Source organism: Micromys minutus (assembly GCF_963924665.1).
Source record: "Micromys minutus genome assembly, chromosome: 21".
NCBI classification, from domain to species: Eukaryota; Metazoa; Chordata; class Mammalia; order Rodentia; family Muridae; genus Micromys; species Micromys minutus.
In genome coordinates this window covers 49,697,334-49,703,341 of record NC_137956.1, presented here as the reverse complement: position 1 = coordinate 49,703,341, position 6,008 = coordinate 49,697,334, and positions in this window count along the sequence as shown.

The window sequence follows — 6,008 nt, the reverse complement described above, 5'->3', positions numbered from 1 at the left end:
AGTAGTCCCCGCCGACCTGAGCCGCTCTGCGCGTGCGCCGCCGGGAGGGGCCGGCCCGGGGCGTGGCGTCCGGACGCCGCTCCAGTGGAAACTAAAGGGAACGAGTGCGGGCCGTCGCTGCGGGCCGGGTGGAGCGCGGCTGCGGGTGGCGCAGGTTCGAGGCTGTAGTCACCTGTTCTCCCGCTGCCACACCCCTGAACCACCGTTGGACCCCACGACACTTCACCGTTCGCTGGAGTATCCTGCTCCCCTTTCTGCTGTGCCTCTGGAATCTGGACAGAGTTCCTGGGGCCCAGACACTTTTTCTCCCCACCCCAGGAAGCCATGGAGTCCCCAGAAGTGATTGCTGACATCTAACTAGAACAAGTGATTCAGCTCCACGGTTCTGTTCACCAGTTTGATTCCTAGAAACCCCATCTTACCCGGACCACTGGATCACAGTCTACAGAACCAGGGGTGGGGACGTTTTCCAGGGACTGCAATTTTTACTGTATTGTTTGAGACACTCGAGTGAGTTGCTGAGGACCTATGGGCAATCTCTTAAGATTTTCAAAACTAATTTTGTATCCTAAGAGAGCATTTTTTTTTTTCTGAATGATTACAATAGGCCGGGTCCTTTCTTGGAGGTGGTCCCATTGTTGTCCTCCTCGGTTGGCGCTTGTCAAAATGGAGCAGTTGGGGTGAATTGGCTGTCTCCAGTCTATTATTGAGACGTCCCGCCTCTTCCCAAACAATGGCAACAGCGAAAGTTGTCTGTAATTAAGGCAAGTAAACAATAGGCGCTTAAGAACAGGTACTGGCAGGAAGCTCGCCCATCCACTGAGGCAGGGCGGGGTCTGGACGGCCAGCTTACTTTTGAAATGACTCAGTTTTCTATCTTAAAGACAGAGCGTCTAACCCTGTGATCCACCACAGCCCACCATTAAGGAGCTGCTCGGAGGGTCTGTCTAGACCTTTCCCCTCGGCAGCTCAACTGCTGGCTGGGGCTCCCTTGGCCTGCCCTACCAGTGGTGGTTGGAGCTACCAACTCCTAATTTTAATTGTCACATGCAGAGTTAAAGAATACAAAAGTCACCATATTAAAACCCGTTAAGAAATGTTTGCAGCACCGAAAGATCTAAAAGATAGATACCCTTATATTTTTCTAGCCAGAAGCCAAAATAAAGCACAGCATCCGGGCATTTTAATCCCAGCTTACAATTAAAAATCTCCATCCCGACTGATGACTCACTACGCTCTGAGAAGAGGCAGATTTGAGCACGGTGCAGCACAGCTCTTCCTGTCGAGTGGAACCCTGCTGGAGACGTAACCAGGTGGCTTGGCCTTGAAACCTGTGGGCTGAATTTTCCATTTTCTCCAGATTTCCATTCACTTCTCTCACGAAACAAAACTGTCCCATAATTTTTGTCACCAGAGCCAGATGGCGATTTCTGTGAAGTTAAGACGAATGCTGTCATCACGCCAGACAGAGAGAAACACTTCGTAAAATACCTGGTGGGTAAAGAGACTCGCCGGCTCTCGGAGCCCGTCTGAAAATCTCTAAGTAGCCAAGGGAGAGGTGGTTTTATGAAATCAGTTGCTAAAGCAATTGACCTAAGGTAACACACTTCACGTAAATGGCAACTGGTTTCTCTCTTACACCCTTTCTTCCAAGATCAGCCCAATGGGTATGACATAGAGTAATTCATTTTGAGAAATGGGGGGGGGGAGTGTTTGTCCAGTAGTCAGAACACCTTCAGATCAAGCTTTGGCTACACTGAACATGAACCTAGAGTACACTCACTAAAACACACACACACACACACACACACACACACACACACGCTCGTGCTTTTACTTTGTGCAGAAGTATTAATAAGCCAGCATTGGTCCTTCTGTTCTTCTGTCCTTACAAATCCATTAGTCAAACATTTGCTGCAGACTGAAACAATGAACCTCCTTTTGAGGACAGCCGCTGACTGCTTCTTTTGATTAACACCTTCATTTAAAGGAAAACCGTAATTGTCAGTCAAGTCCAATTGACAATAGGCACAAAAGGTGGGAAAACAAACTGAAATTAGGGTGTGGTCCACTTTGGATTCCATCCCAACCGCCCTGGGAAGGAAGAATCCTCTCCCAGCAGAACCACACACTCAGAAACAGCCAATACTGACCCTCTAAGACCTGTTAAAAATAATTTCTTTATGATACTTGTGGAAGCACCAGGCAGAAAACAACACAATCGGCTTTGCGTCCTACATTTACCAAGTGGGGTATTTACGGATCCAGACTTTTGTAAAACAGCGACTCAGGGGTATGTCATCTTTTTGTTGATTTCCAGTCGAACAGGCTAAGCAGTTGTAAATACCTCTTGTCGGACTACATGTGGTTTATTCTCCCACACAGAAGCCGTCTAATAACCCACTGGGCAGATTCCGCAGAGAGCCACCGTGGAGAGCTCTTTCAGCCCACGCACAGTTCCAGAGCGAAGGAGGGGCGGTGAAGGTAGCGGGAGGTAATGGGGACGGAGGTGACCGTGGCCTGGTCCTTTAGTTACGCTGGAACCGTCCTTCACGCTTAGAGTTGGCGTGTTCTCCAGGCCATCCTTGGATTACATTCTAAAGACGTGTTTTAACGGCTACCGTACAAAGCGTGATGAGGAAGCCATGGAGACTCGTCGTGACAGGCGAAGGGCACAGAGGTATATATGTTTCTTACTATTTCTCAGAACAGATACGCGTGCAAACACACACACACATGCACACACACGCACACAGCCCCTCTATTAAAGATTTCAAAATGGTTGCAGGTATTTTATTCACAAGAAGGTTCAAGGCGTTTCCCATCGCAAGGATTAACTTACCGGAGGATTCTGGGACTGCAGATGAACAACACTGCGGCAAAATCCTAAATTCGTCAGAAAAAAAAAATCATTTCTGGAGTCCAGCTGCTAAAAAATAATAGAATTATAGCAGATCATGAGGGAGATGAAAACAAGCCATTTTCACATCCCAAAGAGTTTGGGGTGGGGGGTACGAGTCTTTTCTTTTAAATGATGTCTTTAAACAATGCAAATGTTAAAGTAGCTTTTCTTTGCCAGAGCACACAGCGCCATGAAATCGATAATTTTTGATCTTTCGGTTAGTAGGCAACATGGTGAGCTATTGCAGGGACTGCAGGCAGCAGACACGTTCTCGTCAGCTGAAAATTTTCATATTGTTTTTGAATCCACTGAGATTTATAGAAGGGGGTATCACCCCGGTTTTTGTTCAACTTACGCCCGGCTGCGGCGGGGGTGATGCGAACCCTCAGTCTATTGACATATACATGCCTATTGCTTTATATTATATATTTTTTTTTTTAAAAAAAGAGGGTCTTACTGAATCTTAAACAAAAAATTATGTAAAAGGAGTGGCTGGTGTGATTATAATCCCATCATGCAGGGTCCACGGTTTCCATTTAGTGAAATTTCTCAGAGGGCAACTTCTTAAGAACATCCCTGCTGTGCTGAATGAAAGGCATGAACCAACCAAAGACAGAACTCATCTGTGTTTATATTTTACAGACAATGAGAAATCCACTCTTTGCATTGCTTCTCTCTCCCCCACCTTATTATTTCATGAAAACTGCAGCATCCCCCCCCCCCGGCCCCCTCGCCAACACTCACCACCCCCCAGCACTGCGGTGTTCCGTCCCCACTTGCCTGTCCTTCCTTCCACACCCCTTTCCGCTCTCACAAATTCTGCACGCGCCATCTTTGTGTGGGGGGATGACGCTCTGCTAACTTCACTCAGCCATTCTCTCACAAATCCGTTCAGAAATAGAAAATTACAGTGCGCTTTGGGGGCTCAATTTGCCTGATTTTCTTACAGTCTTCCCTTCTGACATCGAAACGTGGAAATGACAAGGGGGACCCCCCGCCCAAAGAGATATTTCTATTCTTCCCATAACCTGTTGTATACAGTGATGATAAAAATTATTATTAACATAATAGCAACAGCTGCAACCTAAATAGAAGCTATGAGATAATTAATGTGCTACAACAAATTAATTTGGTGCAGGTGTTTCTGTTGTGCGCTGGGTAACCCAGGCCATATATAGTCTAAATACAAGGACCATCCCCACTACTAAAGCAAAATGAAGAACATGTCCTGTTCAACAAATGTGGCTATTATTTAAAAAAAAAAAAAAAAAAAATCTCCCCAACTCAACCCTGATGGTTTAGTTACAGTGAATATAGTGTTCTGTGGTGTGTGTGTGTGTGTGTGTGTGTGTGTGTGTGTGTGTACACCACAGTCCACGGTATGGCATGTTGAAACATATGAAGGTTTTATGCTGTCTCATTTGGAAAATATATGGACGGGCTATACATTTTAAATTAAAAACAGACCATCATATTTGAGAACTCCAATTTTTAACAACAAAAATTATATGTAGCTGAGAAGAAAATGGTTTCTTATCTAAAGGAACAATTTTTAAAGACCATGATGTTCACCCACCTTAGAGGAGCCTTGTTTACAGGGTGGCCCTCTTCAGTGATGTGACCCTCACCTGCCATCAGCGGGAGGGTCTAAGGGAGAGCTGCTACAGCCGCTCCACAAGCTTGTGCCAAAGCCACTTTGAATCCAGGTGGTACCAGCAGGGCCCGGAGGAAGGTTGGGGTGCCACAAGTAAGTGTTTGCTTTCTATTTTACACCATTCATCAAAAAATAACTTTGGGCATGAAGAAACAGAGAAATATACTGATTGACTTTTTTTTTTTCTAATTTGGTTGACAAATGTTACTTAAAGATGTAGTCGCTTCTGATTTTTCTCTTAGTAATGCTACAGTTGGCAGGGCAACCTAAATTGTGTTTGTTAAAAAGCAATACACACAATCATGATTGAAATGTGAAGGTTTTTTAATCATTAAATTTTACTCTATTTGATGACTTTTCCCCACTTATTCTAAGCCCTCAATGGAATAAATTGATTTCTTATAGATTCTATACATTTTAATATTTTGGTACACTTTTGCAGACATTTTAGTTCTCAAAGATCCAAAGTTATTTAAGCCACAGTCTTCCACACCCACACCTACAGAGTGCCACATCAGTATATTATTGTTTCTTTAAATGTGTCTGATTTGTAAAGCTTCTTTCCTAAGCTGAAGGGACGCCTGAGCCACTAGTCTTCCACACAGAAGTACTGAACACTTACCATGGAACGTAAGACACACACCTTCTTCATTCCTTTGTTTTTAATCAGAGCCCTTCTTCACGATTTCTTTTCCAATCTACTCAGATTCCAGATTTGCAAATCTATAATTTGTATTGTGGAATGGGAGAGAGACACAGAAACAAAGACCATGATGGTTTTCTCTTTTAAATAGAGAGAGAAAGAGCCAGTTCTTTGAGAGACATGAAAGCGCCCATGTTTGCTGGGGTTTTCCTGTGCTTCCTACCCTAGCCTAAGCCAATCCAGGCTGAGGCGCTGACTCCAGGGAAGTGGTGTGATTATGAAATCTATGTGGGGAAACACAAAAGCACTTTCATGGCCGTTGTCGAGAAGAATTGCCCACAATAAACACTTCTCCTTCCACTGTAAGTTCCATGAGAAACTTGACCGAAGCCCACACAGTCAGCACCGGCTTCTCACCCCAACCATCCAACCCCAGCTCCAGCAACCCCTCCTCTCAGCCTTAGAGGTGACCCTGCTCAGGTTTGAAACAATGTTTCCTAAAGCCTGGTAACTGTTACTCGTGGCCGGGTGCTTTGTTACGTGGGAAAAGCAAACAGAGCCAAGAGATTCAAGTGCTGGCTGGGTTGCGACAGTCACATCACAATGCAGCTTCCTCCTGAGTGTGCCTTCAAGTTTCTAAATATCTTCTTTTGTTTGTTTGTTTCACAGTGTGCTTAGTAATTTTCTATATGCAACTCCTGGATGTATATTTATTTGAATGGCACCAATTTACTGCTGCTGATACTTAGACTAAATAGCAGTGAAGCTTAACTCATTTGAAGATTAAAAACATAAAGACAACTGTTGTG